Genomic DNA, 21124 nt, shown 5'->3' on the forward strand with positions numbered 1-21124 from the left:
CACATTAATTTTATTGTCGGTGTCTTCTTAGTCATAGATATGTAGGATATGTAGTTCCTTTTCCTACACAATAGGAATGATCTCAAATATACGGTTCTTCTCACATACCGGAAGAAGGACTTACGATACGAACGGCGATAGAAAAAGTATCTCGATGGCGTAAACGAAAGAAAAAGCCGTCTGGTCTTAAATGTGCTATCTTCTACTTGAGATATATCCTAGTTGGAGACATCATCCCCCTAGTTGAAGCTATAAAAGTTAATCGTATCACCATAGCACCCGATTTAAGTTTAAACACCTTTACTACGTAAGCGATCATGTGAAACGTTAATTTGGAATAATATTTTCACTTAAAGTTCAAGGAACTTGAATCCTATATTTATTTTTGTAAAAAGTTAATTATACCAGGACTGCTGTGAGATCTGGTGGCCCCATGAACAGATCGAAGTCTTTCAACAAATACAACCCGAATTGTTTCGGCGGGTCGCACGAAAACGCAATATCGATTAACTACTCATAACCCTTGCTCCTGCCTCAGTATTTGATGATAATGCAGCGCATGGGTCGTGAGCATGTTGAACCATACCCAGAAGCCCAATCTTCGTCTGCGATCAAATGGTCTTAGAGGCGGCTTACAATAATACCTGCTAAAAGCGCTAGATCGAAATAGCAAATAATATGCAGGGCGTTGAGGTGGTTAAGTTTTTTTAAGGTGTATTTACCTTTAGATATTTAAATTGTTAAATTAAATAAAAATAATAATTTGAACATTTGACCTTGTCACAAAGGGGACAAGAAATAATTTACCCTTCTTTGACAAATTACTGGTAACTTGAAGCGCTACTTTGCACCGGACAGAGAGAGAGAGAGATAGAGAGAGAGACTGGCTTTATGTATCGCTTATGGGTAGAAAACGCGCGACGATCAGTTTCTAAAATATATACATGGCAGCAGGTTCTCCAGGACCTTAGACTCATACATAAAACAATGAAGTTGTTGAAATATCAAGAATATGCTTGGAGAGCCATATACAAGTACAAACTAACAATAGGAGCCGTATCAAATGTGCGTTCCCCTCTTGAGATAATGACAATCTACAAAAAAAAAACCAATATAGAAAAAAGGCCTACACCGATTTAAACGGCGACATCGCTTCGGATAATTAAATATCTATGATGATGTGGTAACCATGTAAATTGGTTAGACTTTTCCGAGCAGACAAACCTACGAGCTGGATTCTATTTTTTTTACGAAATTATTATTTGTGCTCCGAATGAATAGCTAGATTCCCCTATTCATAACGCTACTCTACATACTGTCGCCTTTCTTGAAGGTACCGTAAAGATTAGAGTACAGTCTTCTCCTAGATGCCAATAGACTTTTTCCTTTCAATTCGCGCAATGTGCGCAATCCACAAAACGGCTGACATAGTTATTGTTGTGCTAGTAGGATTATGTAACTGTTATTATTGTTGTTGCTGCCATTATGGTGATGACGATGATGGCACCGCTATGGCTGTGGTACGCAGGGGCGTCTCCTCTCTTGCTACCCCATTACTTGCCGCTACAACTAATACTCCTACAAGCCTGTTACCAGTGCTGGCTGTAGAAGTCTAGATGCATGTTGTAAGTCCGAGACAGGAGGGCTTCATTGAAAGGCATCGGGATTCCTTTGCAAGGATGGCCATATGGACAGCGGACGTGGTCCTGAAAACGCCGAGAGATACAGCGTCGTTGCCCCGTTTTTTTTGCTACACGTCAGCCGCCCCTTCATTTTCGCTGCCTCTTCGCTGTGTTGCATTTGCGTTCGTCAGTGCCCTTTAGGAAACGTAATGTTCGTTGATGGTTCGCTGCCGCTGCCGTTGCCGCTACCGCCACCGCCGCCTCTGTGGGTTGAGGCTTTTTGAGAAAAAAACTTTAGAGAAAAAAGAAAGGGATCAAACAGACACAAAATTGAGTCAAGAGGGGACAAGGGGACAGGCAGCGCCAACAATAATAGAACCAACTCTACTGAGTAAATCGTAAACGATGGAAAAACAAGGAAATTGAGGACACAGAAATAGGTCAGGCTGTACGATCTTGTAGGTTAGTATTAAATGTGGATAGCATTAAACCCTCATGGTGTTGCTGGTCGTGTGACGATGGTAGTGATAGTAATAGCAGTAGCAACCACGCGAAGGAATTAGGCATGGATAAAACAGAGCATAGGGACAATGAAGATGAGGTCGCGCGTGAAAAAAGTACGCAGGAAGTGGGTGGTAAAGGAGAAGATAAGTCACTCGGGGAGAGTAACTTAATGGCTTACATAGCGTTGCTCCTCTATTGGAGGCTGGTACCTCTATACTGTTATAGGCTAGCCTAGTATAGAGCTTGACAGTTACACACACAAGTTCAGAATGGAAGTACACCAGCATGGATAGTGAGTGTGGGGAAGCGCCAGGTCGGAGGAAGTACGAAAAAAGAATACGACGACAACAACAACAGTAAGCAGCAATGCTACACGATTCTGTGAAGGGAAGCGCGGGGGCGAACGGCGAAGTAATCAGAGTGTTTGTGATAGTTTACCTACGCAAACACGAGATGAGCACACGGAAAACAAAGCCGTCACCAGCAGACGTAAAATCAACGTCAGCCAGCAGGAAAACAACGACACAGCTATTGTCCTTTCGTAGTAGAAGTGGTTTTAGCGAGTAGAGTGATGGTGAAGTACTAATATAGCTCGCGAACCATTCGAAAACTACAGTGTTAATAGGACGACGACAGCGGAGACGGACTCACATGATAAGGCGCAACAACATAATCAAGTTGGGTAAAGGCGGTGCCAATGCTGCTGACGTGAAGAATCGTAAAAATGAATTAGCACAAACTGGGGTCTCTTGTTTTGATGAAAATTATATCGACTTAATTATAACTTATAAAAAAAACAAGCGAAATTAAAGCAAAATGATAGCGCTTGCTAACCTAATTTTATAGAGTTTTACAAGAGCATCTTCTGAACAGCTGTGCTGCTCAACCTTTTCTCTTATTGAAAAAAAAAAACTCTTAATTTATACACCCTGTAAATGAGTAGATATATTTCCCATGCAGCCAGTCCAATAGGCCAAATTTAAGAAACGGCAGGCGTCTAATGCAGTACTCTACTGCCTTCTACGCTATGATAAAGCCATCATTGAGCCTGCAAGGGCTTGGATACTTACATGTATACACCTATATTAGTTAGTCGGTGAATATTTTACATGAAATCAATCGTCGACGGAGTGTTTCAATTCTACGATAAGAGCCCGGTCCACCTTATCGGGCTATTATTATATATAATACATTTCAAGAGCTTTAAGGCGTTCCGGCATTTGTCAAACCATCTTCATTTGAGATGACGCCCAGGCTACCGGTAAATATCTGATGCTGAGTTACACCACAGTTAAATCTAGTTCGCTTAAAATGCGTGACATGAAAATCAAGCGTATATACTCAATAACCTTCTTCGTACGCTTCACAACCATGCATAGAGACCTCGCAATTCGCTCCGTTACATTAACTCTGCCCTAATTTAAACTTACTTTCAACTACTAATGTATTAAATATTCCAGGACCAGAAGCAATATTTTCAAGTGAACACGACAGGGTAAATGTTGTGATGGGTTAGGGTTTGAACTAGATCACCGCCTCACACCTATTGGCCTAGTTTGCAATGGCCGGGATGCCAGCTTTAAGGCTAGATGGACTATTACTTTTGAAATCTTTCTGCGCTAAGTGGACTATTCTTAAGTGACACAAAAGTCGAGGAAAAGCGGGAAAATCTCTTACGTTGCCTGTTGTTTTGATTAATTGAGGTTAATAAAGGAAATTGTAAAAATGCCTTCATCACTCGGACGAAACCTTCTTTGAGGTGTGCGAAGGCGAAGGGTCATTTATTTTTAAAGGTCCGCATCCAGGCATATAATACAATGAATTACTGTTAACGAATATAGTCGGTCGCCTTGATTGATTCATTGTATTAAAATAAAGAGCAGATACTAGAATAATTTCGTTCGTACACGTACAGAAAGAAGGTCATAGAGCTTCGTCCTCTACGATTGAGCGACATGCTTAGAATTTCGGTATATAAGCTCGTTTATACGCTTTAGCAATGACAGTATCTAAATCATAATAAAACAAAACGAGTAATCAATATGTCATAAAGCATGTGCAAAAATCAATTGATTTTACTACCGCAAGGTGTTTCTTTTCTGGGAACTGGCTGGTAGCCGACTTCACAAGAACCTTAATAGGCTCCACAAATAGGCCAATACTGTAAATTAATAGTTCGCCTTCAAATAGACGCGTTTCGCAATACATTTGCATGGAACGGACACTCATTTATAGTTAGTACCTACATGCATATGCGCAAACCTGTAATCATTTTAAAGTATAACTGTTCTACCTTTTGAATACGAGATCTGACAGACATTTTATAAAATATATTAGGGATAAACTCTACTATCGCACGGGGTTGAAAATGGGCTTGGGGCGTTTGCAATTACCGCAATCTGTTTTCTAGTGCTTGTTGAGCACGAACGATCCCATCTGGATAATTCGATGCACGTTCTCTCGTTGTTGTCTTTTAGCGCCGGGTATTTTGCGCTCGAGTGGCTAAGCGGATCCAGTCACGACTGAGGTAACTTTCTGAAATAAACTTATGCTCATGCGGATCTTCTGCTTCTCGCCAAACCTACGATCTACCCCGCTGAACGTATAGAAAGAGAGCAAAGGGAAAAGCTTTCATCAATCTACATCATTTGGTTTCTAATTCACTAGTGTTAGCTATGTACGGGCAAGCGCATGTCTCGTTTTTATTTTATTGTATGTCTTTCTTCTGCTTCAATTATTTTATTAACTTGCAGCCATCAACAACGTAGCCAGATGCGCACTATCGTATCCAATGCGAACTTTCGGTCACGTCACATAACATTGGACACTGCCAGTTTACTCATCAGATGCATCCATTCGGAGAATACGGAGTAGCGTGTATAGAGGATGCAGGTCGTGCATATATATAGATGTACACACATGCTAGTCCATATAGATCCCGCAACACAGCAAAGACTCTATCTAACAGAAAGCAGATATTTTTTTTTTCGTCAACATTTAGCACTTTTTGTCGTTTTGTCTATCTAGCGTAACCACCATTCACCGCCGTTACTTTGAAATCTGAATTGTCCACAAGGTCGTGACCCTTACAAATGCACAAGCGCCTTCCTGGTAGAATCAGTAAGCGAGTGCAGAAGCAACTTAACATTAGGGGGTTCAGATCTGAGCTGTTTAACGTATCGTTGCATCGAAGATAAACATATTGTCGTGAGAAGAACCAAGAACGACCTGTTTTTAAGAAAATTGAGGAATAACCGACATAAATTTGGTCTTCGGGCTTCATTGATCTTGGAGAATATCTCACTAATAACAACAGCAACAAAATCGAACCACGTAGATGTGGCACTTATATGTTTGATAGAGCTCTTACGGTGCAAACGCGGTTGCTACGTTGGAGACGCTCGATATTAAGCCGCATTTTCGAAAGTCCGAATAATTAAAGAAACTAGACGTTAAGGGGTGCCTTATTATAGCATCGCTGCCTGATTATGGGGGTGGTGCAGCAATAAAATGGCTGACTTATACGAGATTAGATTGATTATGAATTTAGTTCTGAGGCATTCTTATAATCGTAATGGTCCTTAAGTCGATGATAAATATAACTTTTTGGGCTTCTTCAGAGCTGGCTCTGTCGTTAATCCAGTCTGATCTCATTATACTCATGACATTAATAGCGCCCCATAGGCAGTTCATCGTTATCCATTCACTTTCACTTTGGTCCAAGGTTGGCTCTATACAGAGCGCACTAAATCCAAGCTGAAAAAAACTCTTTAATTTAATCGATGTAATAATCCATTTACCATCTATATACAGTAGTTCATTGTTATACATATCGTAATTTGGATATTATTAGAATTATTTCCGGTAGGTAAGATATGTAACAGTCGACTTGTTTCTTTTGAGAACGAAAGAAAGCTACAGATGTGCATCACCAGGGGTTAGTCAAATAATATTCAGAGGATCACGCTTTTTTTACATTATCTTGAGGTAGGCCCTATAATACTTACGGTGCTTACAATATCTGAATTGCTCTCAGTACGCCATAAACAAATAAAACGTTTCCTAGAAGACCTAAAACTATAACCGAACGCGTATTGTGTTGGTACGAAGCGCAAAAAACGCGATTTCATGTTCGAAACGCGGTTCATCTAGCAGTGCTAATTGTTTTCATCCTATCTCTGGGTAGGTTTCCGTTTCAGCTGACGGCAACCCAGTACCTATCAGTGTCTGCTATGATCGGAGATAGGCAGCTAGATCTGAGCCACGTAAGCGACTAAACAGACTTTAGAACAGATGATAATCGCTATGTTTAGTTCAGAAAACTAGACAGTAGTTATATATAGCTATGTATAACTGTTATGTATATTATTACTTATGTACAGCTGTTGCAGTTGGAGGATTGATTGAACTGACGAGGAGACAAAGCTATAATGCTAAATGACAGCCCATACACCAGTTTAGGGAAAAATATATTATTATTTTCTTTCAATTAGGCAGAACAATTAAAAGTATGTATACATCTCTGCTAAAAAAGTGTCAGTATTTAGGCTGAGCACAACCAAAAGAAGGGCACGATGGAAAATTTGTATTGTGCTTAGTATGGTGTTGAGAAAAGCTACCATCAGGGCTGCCTCATTATGTTTCTTTCAACCCGTAGCGGACTGCCGGCCTCCGCTTGCTCTATGTTGAACTTTCCCGGATCCAAAAAAAAATATCCTTACGGGGATCATCCAGGAGAGAAACTAGAGCCTTAATGGGCCTGCTTTAGCCCTCCGCCGGAACCCGCAGAGGACAAACATACATTCCTAAGCTTTAGCCTTCGTGTGAAGTGCTACACGCCATGGTTCTTCCACCGGTTGTTAGCCATCAAGTTTGTGGGTCTTGCAGGATTTGACTGGGTTTTTCTCCAACAGATTTATGAAACTGCATAGTTACGATCTGCTATAATCATCATTTACCAGTGCTAAAATTTGAATTAGCAATGACCGCATATTAATTGTCGTCATGATAGCGCACTCAAAGAGATGCGAATGAGCCATTCAGACCACGTTGCTCCCTATAAACCATGACATATAATGGTATGGTATATGTAACTATAATCTACCATACTTAGTCAACACATTTGTAATGTATTACCATAATATATAATGCACTAGATATGATAAAGAGGTCCACTAGCAAAAGCCACCAGTCTTCAAAAATCACATCCTTTTCTACAACAAGAGAAAAATTAACATGCTTAGAGATATATCTTTGGAGCGAAGTAAGAATCCTGTGTTTCGAAAACTTAGCTTTTTTTTTATTTAAACAATTGGCTCTTATGGTAGAAATGAGCCCAGGCTATAGATATCTCGCTATTGCCCATCTTCGGCGTCTACTGGAGGATACTCAGTTAAACTTAATGTTCCGAAAGTAACTTCAGGCACACGTAGCAATATGTCATATTTTAGATGTTCGATAGATCTTCTGAAAAAGTAAAGGCACAGCTCTACCAGGCGGAATATGCGTATACCCCGTTAACGAAATGACCATAGAAAGTTATATAGCTGTAGATCCTTAAAATACTAACATCGATTTCCATGTCCACTACACGTATGAAACTCTACTAACCAAATTTAGTTCTGAGTTCGTATCAAGGTATGAAGTATGGTTTTGGAAGCTTTTTATGCGTGATGGAGTTTATCCTATAGGAATGCCTATATGGTTATTTGAGACAATGATACATGCGCGAAGGAAACAGGTCACGCAAATGCTTTTTAAATTGCGTTTTAATACAAATATATACTGTTTACGTCTCAGCTGTCGTGACAGGTAACTAAAAGCTTTGTTAAGAGAAGAAGGAAAGACCAGAACCTAAGATTGAGAAAGTTACATTAACATATGCCTCAGAGTATTTCGTTGGTCCTTAGTTCCTCGTTGACTTTATAATGGGCTTTGCGTTTCCAATATATATATATATGACTTGCGTTTCTCCGATTTTTATCTGGTCTTCGTGGTTTCTAATCTGCGTCGGTAGCCTTTCAGGCTCGTCTTCGTTTTTTTTCATTAGTTGGTTTGTTCAAACCGCAGCAGCGTCAATATCACGTCAGATTTGAACCTCTGGCCCTATTACGGTCACATTCCGCCCACCCTAGGTGAGTTGGCCATATGCCTTCAGGACATTAACATCGCACTACTGCCACTGAAAGTTAGAGTTTTTGAAGTCAGAAGAACTCTCGTTGAACTAATATGGTTAGTCATAGCAGTAGCAGCAACGGTGCTAGCTGTGACTGCAGAATCCGTAAACTGTAGCCATCAACGGCCAGTGGGTCGGCCGGTGGCTAGGTCGGCTTTGAATAGCTGGTATTACTGAGCAACGGGAAGTTTTTCAAGCTAAACGGAGAAAGAAAAAGGGAGAGAAAAAGCGAGAGATAGATCAAGCTTTTTGGATTAGTATATGGGGGCTAGGAGGGAGTGCATATAGTAAAATCGCTAACAGTAGTCGACGATCGAAGAAGCAGCGAGTCAAAAGGGGAAGGCAGGTAGAGAGTCACCTATCTTAACACAAACGTCGCTCGTCATTGACAGGCGGTCGCGGTTATTCAGGAAAAAACAGGGTCAGAAGTGAACACCCCGCGTCGAGCTGGAAAAGGAATCGGAGGTCGGTTATTTGGAGCGGGGTGTGGGAGTTAGAAAGTAATGATGAGAAACGACGCCAATAACGACGCCGTAGTCGCCGCCGCCACCATTATTGTCGCGTCGGGCCTTCGGCCCAACGAATAAACGTCCGCCATCTGTAATCCGGCAACTTTGCAGTCTGCTGTTAGCTCAGTGTTCAGTCCTTCTGTCATAAAACTAGAGCAAAAAAAAAGAGATTGCTTTCACTGACTCCTTCGATCTCTGTTCGCGTAGTTTTTAGTTTCTGCATTCATCTGCTGCGCTACCAATACGGTAACAGCAGTACGTCATCGAACGTAAAAGGCATAACATATGGCACTGTTGTGAGTAGTAGTCGTCCTACGTTCCTGACTGTCACAACCAGTAATAGTTCCTAGGGTAAAAAATTGCTAAATGCACTAGGCTAAGGTAGCCGGTTGCAGTGCAGGCTAGAATCATGGACTTGTGCTATTGTGAGAAAAGGCACAAAAAAGCGAACTATTGCAAGGTTTGGCGTCCGTGACGAACCGCTATTTTTCTAAGGTAATTTTCTTTAGGCAATAAATAGATAATAATTAATATATAATAATGGGATCTAGTATGGGATAGCTGAAGGGAGCATGCCTCCACCCTTTTACCCCGTGGCTTTTCTTGAGGTGTCACTTTGAACTACTACAGTATTACTTCAAGCACAATGTGTACATACAGAAATTATATTGTAGTTTGTTTAACGCAGCAAGAGTCCCATCAAGTCCTTTGCTGATATATTTACACTCTATAGGGAGCGTACTCCTGTGGTATCATTACCGGTTTCTTTTGACATTTCGATATTGGGTTTTACAGGACACGTTCGCTAAGTAAGTGTTCCTGTCGTCTGCCAAATAAGTAAGGCCCCTTGTTCTCAGGTTGTGTTGTCCTAAAAATATTTAATACATGTCAAGGATCATTACCATGATGGCAACATGCCAGAAAATCGATCTTTCTTAAACCGCGTTCATCATTTAGCAAAAAGTAAATGTTTGGCCAATAAAGGCTCGGCTACTTAAAAATGCTGCTAAAAAACAAATACACCGCAATAACGAATATATTATGTAAATTGTTCGAGATCTTATCTTCTTAATAGGGGCTATAGTATAACGTAGTTCGAGTAATGAGTGATATTTTCTTCCGCTCCAAAAGGATGCATGCTCAAGAGTATCATAACAGTAGTCCACAAAAAAAAATTATTTATTAGTTTTTTGCTTGCGGACAGTCTCTTTGGTGGATTTCTCGGGCATTACTTACTAGTATTTAATGAATACAGCCATAGTTTAAAGTTATATTACCGACTCAAGAAGAGCTCGTTTACATTACCTTTTGTTAATATTTTTACGGCAAAATTTCTGTAAAAAATTGCGAAAGGAGTAGCTTTGATACTAAACTTAATTTTCAACTAGACATTTTATAAACAACTAGGTCTTGCAGTCTTAAAATCTAGCACAAAAACAAAGGAGTTTCAAAGAATGAAAAGAAAATTACTGCGGCATCTCATTGATGCTCTGTACAAACTTTGAAAGTAGAATATTTGCACGATCAATACAAATCTTTTAGATATAAATCTGTAAATTTTAATAGATACTCTCGTACAAATTTGAATAGAAATAGGTACTACCGCATAGGCAGATGCAAGTGTACCCATCTATATTTTTTTTCTTTTTCATATCTTTATCTTACCAAAGATAATTATATTATGATTGTAAAGTTTTACTCGAAATAATTCGACCTTGAGTGAACAACGGAGGTAAAATACTTTTTTTGAAAGCATACCCTGCGCTGAAGTTCTGCTGAAGAGCATGGTACTCTGGTTCAACTATTGTAGCGGTTACGATCGTGAAGTTGCTACGACCACCGTAGTTGTGTTAGCGGCTGTCGAATGGTGAAACAGAAGCAGAAACAGAACGAATGGAAAAGCTAGGTTTGTGGAGTGGAGGTATACTTCAAACCTCCATTATGCAGAACAGGCAAGCGGTTCTCTAGCGATTGAGTGACTAAACGACCGATGAAAGCCAAGCAAAAAAGCAGAACCCAGCTTGGACGGCGGAGTGTGACAGCGTATGATAGGGAGGGATTGTCGCTAGGCTGGTTAAAAACACGTAAATACGAGGGCAGGCAGACGTTAATTGCGGAGATGCTGGCTGAAGCAGCGACAGCGGAATGTATCTACAAAAGAACTCTGACCCAGCCTTTGCTACCTTTCCCATGCATTACTCCATAAAGGACATATACTAATACGTACCCTCACGCGCATGATATCGTCCTGAACCTCGTAGTAATGGATCACTTATTAAAGGTTTAAACTTGCAAGTATAACAGCGGCATATATTTCGGCAGCGAGTATATATGTCTTTGCTCACATATTGGCGTTTAGGTCGCAGCAGTCGTAGGCTTTGTCGTACACGCATGTCCTCGACTCGATTGAAATGACTATGAGGGTGTTAATTCAATGAATGTCTGTCCTTAAGTGAGATAATTTCATGTAGCTGCATGCAAGACATTGCTGGCCCTGTACAGAAAACTAAGATTCATGTTTTGATTGAATATCATTTCAACATGTATCTACCGGCGGCTGAATCAAATCGAAAAGATCATTTTCATAATGGACAACCGAGCAGTTGTTTAAATTATAGAAATGGTACGTAAGCTATCGTGTATGCTTTGGCGTAACTTGATGCTTTAGCTCGTAGTAAACAAAAAAATATTCTTATAATAGGTTTCCTTAGGTCATTGATCAAGTGTGTCCGATTGTCTGAAGGGCCATCTCTAATCTATATGATCAAACAGACCAGCCTCAGCGTTCGCAGACCATTGACTGTCTAATAAAGATGGTACGTACGTACATCTTCAGCGTGGTGATACACTGAATATGCTTAAGTTTTGTCTGTTAAATTCGCACTTCAGATCGTGACAAGATACGCAAGGGTATCCGCGCGCATTTGTTGTCCTTCTTGGACTGCTAATTTATCGTTGGGAAGGTAGCACAACTGCATAAATGGCAATGGCATCATTAATAACCGAAACACTTTACTAGGAAAGGGCTGACTCAAATACTCAATTTTAATATTTGAAAAAAACATCGCTACTCTATTCGTTGGTGTTCATACACGCAGGTACTCCACAGACAGGCCGCATAAGAGCTGTTTGTTTGTCACTGCCGACCTAAAGGCCGCGCGACATCTGCTTGAAAAACTACTAGTGAAATAGCAATCATTTCATAGACAGGGTTCATTTAGTCAGACGGTACAACGTACATTGTTAGGATTGTACTATACCAGCTAATTTCCAATATGCCGAAAACACATCTTTATGTTGAAGGCACAAAGTACGTAACAGCATTCGAACCTCGGTGGAAATCGCTGTCGTTGCAAAACTACTTCGGACTTTTACTGAATAATTGGTAACCAAGAGCATCTTTGATTTCTATAGGATGTTGGGCCCCAAGGCCTGGATCGGTCGTCTGTGATTATTTTCAGCTAGAAGCTTAGTCGTCCAGGTGGACCTCTTTGTTCCGTTAAATTTTCGTATAAATCTATGAAGTCAGCCTGGACTTAGTCCTCAGTATATTAGCATAAAAAAGGGCTACTGCATTTCCTATAAAATAAGTATGTGACGTCCGAAAGTTATTTCAGAGAAGTTAGCACGAAGTTGAGTTCAAGGTGTGACGCCAATCGCTTTTCTTATAAGGTCGCCTTGTGCGTCGCCTTAAATATCTGGTACGACAGCAAAAAAAATCTGATAAATAAACTTTCTATAATCCTTCATCATCAAGCGCACTTTGATCGAAAATTACGTGCTACGAGTTCCGAGTAGGTGAACCCGTTTATTGTACGAACATTTACCAAGGTGTCTCTCGTGCGGCCCTTTGCCCCAAGGCATTCCGTCGCCTATTGTAGCTTATATGAAAAGTAGCAAAGATGTAACTATTATCACCTAGCAAATTTGGGTTGGGCCTGCTGCCGGACGCTTACTTATATGATTCTCAGTAGATCAAGCACACCTGACCCATTGTCTAGTTAACATGTGCCTATGTATTCTGGCACTCGACAATCGCGAATGTTATAATGAGTCGATTCTAATAATTAGTTGTAGAACGCGAAAAAAATTCTTCAGTAAGAAGAAGACCTGAATTACGTAATGAGTTCAAGTGCCTGATGAAAGGCATTTGGACTTACTTATTCGTTACACCTTGAGTTATCTAGACTTCGCACGTTTGAAGTTCTCTGTCAACTTCTGATTTTCTCGGTTAAGCACTCGATTTACTGAAGAGCGCAACCGATCAGGTCACTCAGCAACTTGGTAAAATAGTTGCAATTGGATCTAAAAGTTTGCCCATGTCATCCATTTTTGGTAACATCGGACTCTTACATTCAATCAACTCTCACCCAGCTAACGCCTTTCAATACATTTGAATAAAATTAGCAATAAATAATAGGACATATAACATTTAGCCTAATGCTATGTCTGCAAATGAAGCGTTCATTTATCCTATCTCAGTTGTAAAAATCTACTTTCCATCAAGATCCTAAATGTCAGATTATCCATTACGATAAATTTCTGCGAAAGATCGCAATAGCTTACAATTCTGCACCGATAAAAACACAAATGCTGCCAAGATACCCGAAGAAACAGCTTAAATATATCCTGTTGTCTTCGTTCGCAAAATTCGATGTAAAAAAGATAGTTTTTGTAATGACTCATTGTCGCTGCGTCAATAGCCAGGACGTAGCTGAGGAACTAAAAGTCGCCGCTAATAGAAATAAATTCAGTACAACGAAAAATCCGACGTTTGTTTGTTACACAGTTTACTAAGCCGTAACTATATCTGTGGAATTCTACAGATACGCGAGACAATTAAGCCGTCTCTAAAGCGATTGACGATGATTGAGTAAAACACTATGCCCTACAATCTGTGGGAAAGCCCAGACTGGCGTTAAGGCGGGTGACGCTATGTGTTTTGGAGAACCGGGAAAGACTCATGCGTTATGAGCTACCATCCATTGGCAAATCAATTCATTAAGATCTCTACAACTGACAACTAATAAGATTAGAACCTGCCGTCGAGAAAAATCGACCGGGACTAACGAAGAGGAAAAAGTATCGTCCCACACCGTGACAATGCCGGACCAGAGGTACCTTTAGCTAGCAAGTAAAAATTATAAAAGTTCTAATGGGAAATTTTAATACGCCATACGACGTGTAGCTCGACCTTGCGCTATCAGACCATATCTCTTTCGATCTCTGTAGAACTCTCTTCATATATTTTAATAAAAGAAAGTAAAAACTACTTGTCACAATTCTAGGCCCAAGTAATTTTACAGTGATGGAGTTCTGGTGTGCTTAAAAATGGCACAAGATCACTGATCAGAATAGCGCATATTCACTACGATGATATTTTTTTCAGATATATAAAAGATTTGCTTTCATTTTAATGGCTCTTTGGAACAAACGATATATATATTATCGTTATATATATAACATGTATGAAACTTTCTTCTAAGTTATTTGTGCTCCGGTTTTTAATTGAACGCTACAGGCTATCAATAACAAGCTTCATGCATAGATAAGCAGAATTATTGGCATTATCACAACTAAGTTCTTCCTGCGGGCAACTTTCAAAAGGCATATTGTACATATGATTGTGAGCCGCAATAGATTTCGAGTTAATAATATATTACATCTCTAGTACATCCATCTGATGTAACGGATGAGGGCCTAGCGGCTAGAGGCATTGATTAGGCCTGTTCTGGGGGTTAGAATGAAGTTACCAGACAAGGACACACACACACACGCGCGCGCTAACACAATGACCCACCGCCAGATGCAGCTGCAAGGGCAAATCCGTTTGCCGGTATTGCTGTGGATGCGATTGGGGCAGTTCAGTTACGTATACTTCATTTTTATTGAAGCTTCATTATCAGTAGTATTTCGTTAGTAGACATAATATACAAGTGATACTCGTAAAGCTAGCATCATTACCACTCACAGCCTGGCTAGCGTATCATTTCTCATCTTTTCACTACTCCTTTCGTGACCCAGCTTGAACGTGTTTCTATTTTTACCCTTTACTCGCAGAGAACCTGCAGATTCGTGTACTCACAGTGTTTTGTGTGCGATAAGCCAATGGCGTATACACAGTGGCGACGCCTACTCCGCGAAATCTTAACCGAACTATGGCAAAGTTGCCGCAAAAAGATGGTTCTGAAGTAGCAGTAAGCTCGAAGTCAACAGCAAGAGATAGCTAATCTTGACAGACCGAGATACGAGATGTGCAGGGTCACCTGCGACGTCACATAAGAAAAGCATAGACCATTTAATAAGTCACTTGCCGATCCCAAAAATCCCCACCTGAAACTCTTGTAGCCGCCGCAGATCATGATGGCGGTCCTGACAATGATAATCACTAAGGTTTTGACTATGACGGAAGAGGCATTACTTAGGCTTGAGAGCCTTCATTTCACACTCGTCAATGTAACAAGAAATATGTAAATTACTGCAGTAAAGAGTGGATTGTCTAAATGTACAGAACAGCAGCACCCCATTGTGCATCCCTCTTCCTATGTTATGTCGTAGCAATTCAGCAGGTACACCGATGGCCATTCTACGGGCCTCATTGACTAAGATCTATGCTAGAACGTGCCTATTACAATATTTTCCTCATTGGAATAATTTGAAGTGTCCACAGTCCTTTTTCGAAGATGCAATGCCACTAAGGCGAAAAGGATCAGATGTTGCTACTTTGACTACAGAAAAATGTATTTTTACGACTGATTAATGTTTCGCTTCGTCAGTATACAAATACGTTGAAATAAAGTAATTAGTAGACTGGGGAAGCGTCCTGCGCATCGAATGGTCGACGGAAAAGATCATTATATCAGAAAATCAATGTAGGCGCAATCACGCCGTGCATTGAAAAGCACGTTCGATCGTGCTCCGTTGCACGGTCACATACGTGAGCACATCGTGGCGTAACGAAGAACAAAACAGGAAAAGGGAAATGCGTCTTGAGATAAACTGTTAGGTTGTGCTAAGCAGAGTTGTAACTGAATGGGAATTTTGTAAAAGCAATATTTTGTAAATAAGCAAAATGGCGGCGAATCTTAGAAGGTATTCCGATAAAAGTTTTGGTCCAGGGGAAAAAAATTACGTTCTCAAAATAGTCACGAGTGAATATGCCGATATCTCCTCAGAAATTGGAATGATGGTTTGGGAAGAGACGCCTTGTTAGCTAGTGGTTATTGTGACAAGCAGCAGTCTCGGAAGTTTTTGTTTTTAAATTTTTCACAATGTCTTGCAAAGGTAACCTCCGCAACTATTACCATAGTACATAGAGAACGAACCTTATAGTGTGATCTGGCACAATATATAGGAAGACACTAGTACTGTTTAGACTGTTTTTACCGACACTGCTATTATGGAGAACGACGTACCTTGTTCTTCTCGTTTTCGTGCATTAGTGTTATAAAGATAAAATACTACGCAGCTCTCATGAACGTTAGGCTACGTTACACGCACAAGATCAACAACAGCCTAAAAAGGACATTGATGACACAAGATCACTTAACAAGGGCCGCCTTAGGTTGCTGTGGACGCGATGACTGCTACAGTAAAGCCGAGGGGCGGCAGGTATATGCGTACACAGTCATATATCGATGATGATGGCGGTACGGCACAAGTGAATGAACGGTCGTCAGAACCATATCACTATCAACAGCATCAATAACATTTTTGGTTCTCTCACCGGTCCGTGCGCTACGAGTAACCATAAGTAGAGACAAGGAAACGGCTAGGTAGTGGGCGTCCGGAGAGGCTTAACGTATTCTCTGTGGGTCAACGTAACACTGTTCGGCAACAGTTGTTTGTAGTTTCTCTTAGCTAGTAGGAAGAGCAACAACAGCAACAGGCGATATATCATTATTGTTGTTCGCCCGAGCTCATCGTCCGTTTGAATATGTACGATTATCCACTCCGGGGGTAGTTCGTAACCCCAACATGCTGGCCACTGTTGCATCCCCGTGTCATGCATAGACAGACAGACAGGTTGCGTCACTTGCTCTGCTTAAACGAGCGTACTATGAAGATACCGTAGACAGACGCGTGTATAAGTATTCGCTTGACGTCATTTAGCGCACGCTGCATTGGGACAGGGCTGGTTAATTATTTAAAGATAAAATGCGAACCAAGGTATTACCTGGCACTCATTGATTTTGTTTCGTATCTATTTTGAGCACGAGCTACATTTCTTCGTGTGAATCGCCAGGCCAGAGATGATATCACACAAGAACTTGAGTCACCCTGAGAATCCTGCTGCAAAATAAATAGTTATTATATTGTGGCAGAAAACGAACGGCATCGGACAATTGGCACCCTGAGATGGCCCACGTAGGACATCAGCAAAATCCTTCTTAGCCACAAATCGAAAATACAGGCGCTCCAATGGGTAGACGGCGACTTTGAGTCAGTCTATTTAGATGAAGACACAATCATCGCGATGGTAATCTTGCATGTACGTTCGTTGCGGGTTGGCATTCTAGCGATGCAGTTGTCTTACTTTTTCTTGACTTTTTTTTTTATTTATTTGTAACAATAGGCCTGGGGCCACACAGCTAGTGCTGAACGTATCACTCTCAAAACTGCGTTTTTCGTAAATGATGCCATACCATATCGTAGGTGAGACAGACCTGCGGATTGATAGCCTGCACAGCGTACAGGCGACGTTGCCCTTGTTCCCCCCACCCCCTTATTTCACAGTCCTCTGCTATCACGTGGCAGAGTAGTCACGTGTCGGAAACGAATACGAGGAAGAACAGAGGTATACTATACCCGATCTGCAAACGTTCGAACATAACGAGTGTAAATTTACTGCTTTTGATTTCTATGGATACTTGTCGAACATAGTGTACCAGAGGACGTAGGAGATCCCAGGCTGACTGGAGGCAATCTGCTCAAAATTGCATATTACCTGACTCTACATCACAAGTATAACCGGGAATAGTCCTTAAACTTGCTCGCTATAAACAGAACTTAGTTTTCTCGTACGAGAAAGAAACTTATTAGCGAGACCTCCACGATAAAGGGCATAAGCCTCAGTAAAAATACTATGTAACTAACAGCATCAACTTTCAAAGGTTACGGTATCAGGGCATTACGCGACAATGTAAGATACAATAGTGATGCGCAATTGAGATTTAATAGCAAGGCATCACGTGGAAACTTTATAACCTATCAAAATAGCGCAGCAGGAACACGGACCAGTATTTATAAAGCACAGGGAAATTTATTTTTGTTGTATAGGGGAAAAGAATCGTCTATTTTATAATAGAGTTTTGGTGAAGATTGTATCTATATTGACTATTGATGTGTTGAGTTACTCCAATCGAACGAGCGGCAAGTCGATAAATTTACATGATACCAGCCAATTTAGCAAGTGGCATAACTTGACGGAGTTACGTTAGTAGAGACGACACACGTATAACGTCAGTAGTGAGATGTATGCCTTCAAATAGAGTAAAATTCGCGGCGAGTTGTAAGAAGACCATTCTATAATCGTGTAAGGGTCGTTGAAATATCAACTAACTAATCGTTGACACAATTGAAAGTTCGTTATTCTAAAAGAACATCTAAAAGGAAATGTTGAATAAGCAGTAAAAGTACACATTTATCTAGATATTTTAGGTTTTACGCTCCGTGCTGTTTCCGTTCAGTGTAGCTTCCTATAGAAATCAATTGACGCTTACAGCTGACGTAACTTTTACAAAAGGTATATGTGAATACATTTATTACAATACATTTAAAAATGCAGATAAATAGAAATATCGAGATTTTTCTAGCCTGAGGTAAAAACGGAACTCAATTATTGTGTCTGTGAACTATTTGACCCTTGTGTCCTTTTAATATACATGCGCATTTCATAAAGGCCAATAAAAGTAGATCGTGTTTTCCTTTGGCTTCATAAACTGGCCAGCTACTGCAATGGGGTGCGAGAGGACAGGGTTTCCACGTAAATGCTAAACAGAGCGTGAGCGGAAATTCAATAGTCGTCTACTCATACCTATTTCTGCCCGGATTATCCAATACTTGGCTTAAGTGGACCGCTTCTGATCACAGCTGCTGTGTGCAAGTAAATCAGTTAAGGTAGCAATAAAAAGCGTAGACATTTTCTAACGTATTCGTTAATAAGCCTATCTAATACACAAACTTGTAGTTATCAGGTAACTTGTTATCGATGAAAAAAAAATTGGCGTACATACAATCTATCTCAATTTGGTCAGTTTGTAACACAACGGCATAATGTCACTGGTGTCTGTTTTACCACGCGTCTTGGGGTACTTTGATGAAAATGGCCAATTCTAGTTCTAACTGCACGAAGCATCTGCACTTGGTTATCGTGATGCAAAAGTATACCCTAATGACAGACAGATGAGCTAGACGACGGGGGGTCCGTCGAAGCTTCTGTCTGTGAAGGAGTGTTTCTCGTGAAGATGCGTTGAAGCTAAAGTCGACGCCAGTAAAAGTTGCAATTAAACAATAATGAATCATAACAAGATTGTTAAACGAGATACTCGTACCGGTACTGTATATGTTAACGTGCACAATAGGATGAATAATTGCAGACTTTATGTAGATCCTTCTCTAATTGAACTACTAAAGATAAGTGAACTAGGTAACACTTGATAGAAGGTCATATATCGATCAATTGCGTAAAAGATATATTGCTGGAGTCGGCGTAGCAGGTATATTATTATGTAAGATCTCCAAGTTTCTATAACTGTGTATCTCTCCTATGGCAAAGCCACTTCACGTCTGCTTCATGACGGTTGGTAATACATCTTTATTATACAGTACAACTCGATGTATATACGTAACGACATCACTTGACTGTGTAGAACGTATATTGGGATTGTATAAGATATTGAATACTAATACATAGGATGTTCGATGGAGATGGAATTGAAGGCGATGAGCGTCTGCCTTAGATTTACACGAAGTACATGCATTTATTTTCCCTTGCGACTCTCTTTTTTTGATTCATCATAATTCGGATTTCCTTGGATTCTGCAATAAACATATTCACACAAATGAAGCATGAAAAACTTCAAGCGTATTTCTTTTGAAGTAACAGACTCTGAAGAACAATGTTGACATTGACGATAATTGAAGCAGCGTGGTCGCCTGATTTATAAATACTTTCTCGACCTTCAATTTAAACTGTATTACGTTAGTTCCGTACATAGGCATCTAGCTTGCGCTGACCCACCAGGGTACAGCACTCTCTGCTTCTGTGGCGATGATTGCTAGTCGTTATGCTGAAAGTAAAAAAGGACCCTGCGGGGGCAAATCGACGATCGGCTGATTCAAAAAAAATTACATATTGCTGTGTACGTTGTCATAGTACATAGCAATCGCTGACGCCTGCAAGGGAGGGCAAGGTCAAATTGTATGTAAATGCGTTCTGTCATTTTACCGTTACGCTATTTTCAGCAGAGCAGAAGGGAGCTGGCTAGGGGCTTCTTTTCAAGCATGTGTGGTTAATGTAGGCCAAAGCTGCTTGCGATTCATTTAATGAATAGAAATTTTTAGTTGCGCACCCTACATGGGTTCGCAGTGCAGCAGGGAAGGACTGCTCCTGGTTGACACCGCCCGTCAACATGTATGCATGCCCGTATTAAGCTATTTCATATCATAATAGAATAGATATCAGCACGAGACGAACATCATCAATCATCGATCGAAGCTTATAATGACGCGCAAGACTAGAGTAGCATAAGCAGGTTATTTCCAGAATTGCACTTGTTATTTACCTGTTTATTGGACGACATGTACTGTTCGCTCGATTCGCCTATCATCTGCTATGTACACACCTCCAGCTAGTGGCCTCTGATCACAAGTTTCGATGTTCTGTGGGGTTTCTCTATCCGCTTGGCTAGTTGTTTAGCGTCTTCAAACGTATTGCCAGCGCGCCATACTGTCTCGACCGTTGGCCGGCAGAAATTGTTGTGGATACACGCGTGACTGGTTGTACGGCAGAACAACCGAATAGCGGTGGCGGCGACGGCAACGACTCCTCAATCGAAAAGCTCTATGGGTCGTTCGTCGGAGACCTGTTCTTTCCGTGCACACGCATTGCCGCCCACTGTCTCTGTCTGCTAGCCAACCAGCCGACCTGGTAGTACAGCGATACACAAGCCATGCATACGGCGAGACAGCAGTTGAAGGGATGACGTACCGCGAGTCACAGATCGACGGCGAAAGAGTAGAGTGGCTGACCTCGGCTTGCTCTCACTGAAAGCCAGGGTCTCTAGGGCGACGTGCTCTAACACCGACAGTGC

At 40.9% G+C, this 21124-nt stretch overlaps 1 long non-coding RNA gene across 1 annotated transcript; it reads right to left on the reverse strand.

Annotated features, from left to right (window-relative positions):
• Positions 1-688: 688 nt before the first annotated feature.
• On the reverse strand, positions 689-21123 carry LOC147754641 (uncharacterized). The gene is made up of 2 exons (XR_015317389.1): positions 20597-21123; positions 689-1914 (listed from the first exon to the last, which is right to left on the reverse strand). It is a non-coding gene; the product is annotated as an uncharacterized LOC147754641 (long non-coding RNA).
• Position 21124: the final 1 nt, after the last annotated feature.

The sequence above is a fragment of the Varroa destructor genome, unplaced genomic scaffold (genome assembly GCF_002443255.2).
Source record: "Varroa destructor unplaced genomic scaffold, Vdes_3.0 BEIS01000007.1, whole genome shotgun sequence".
Taxonomy (NCBI): domain Eukaryota; kingdom Metazoa; phylum Arthropoda; class Arachnida; order Mesostigmata; family Varroidae; genus Varroa; species Varroa destructor.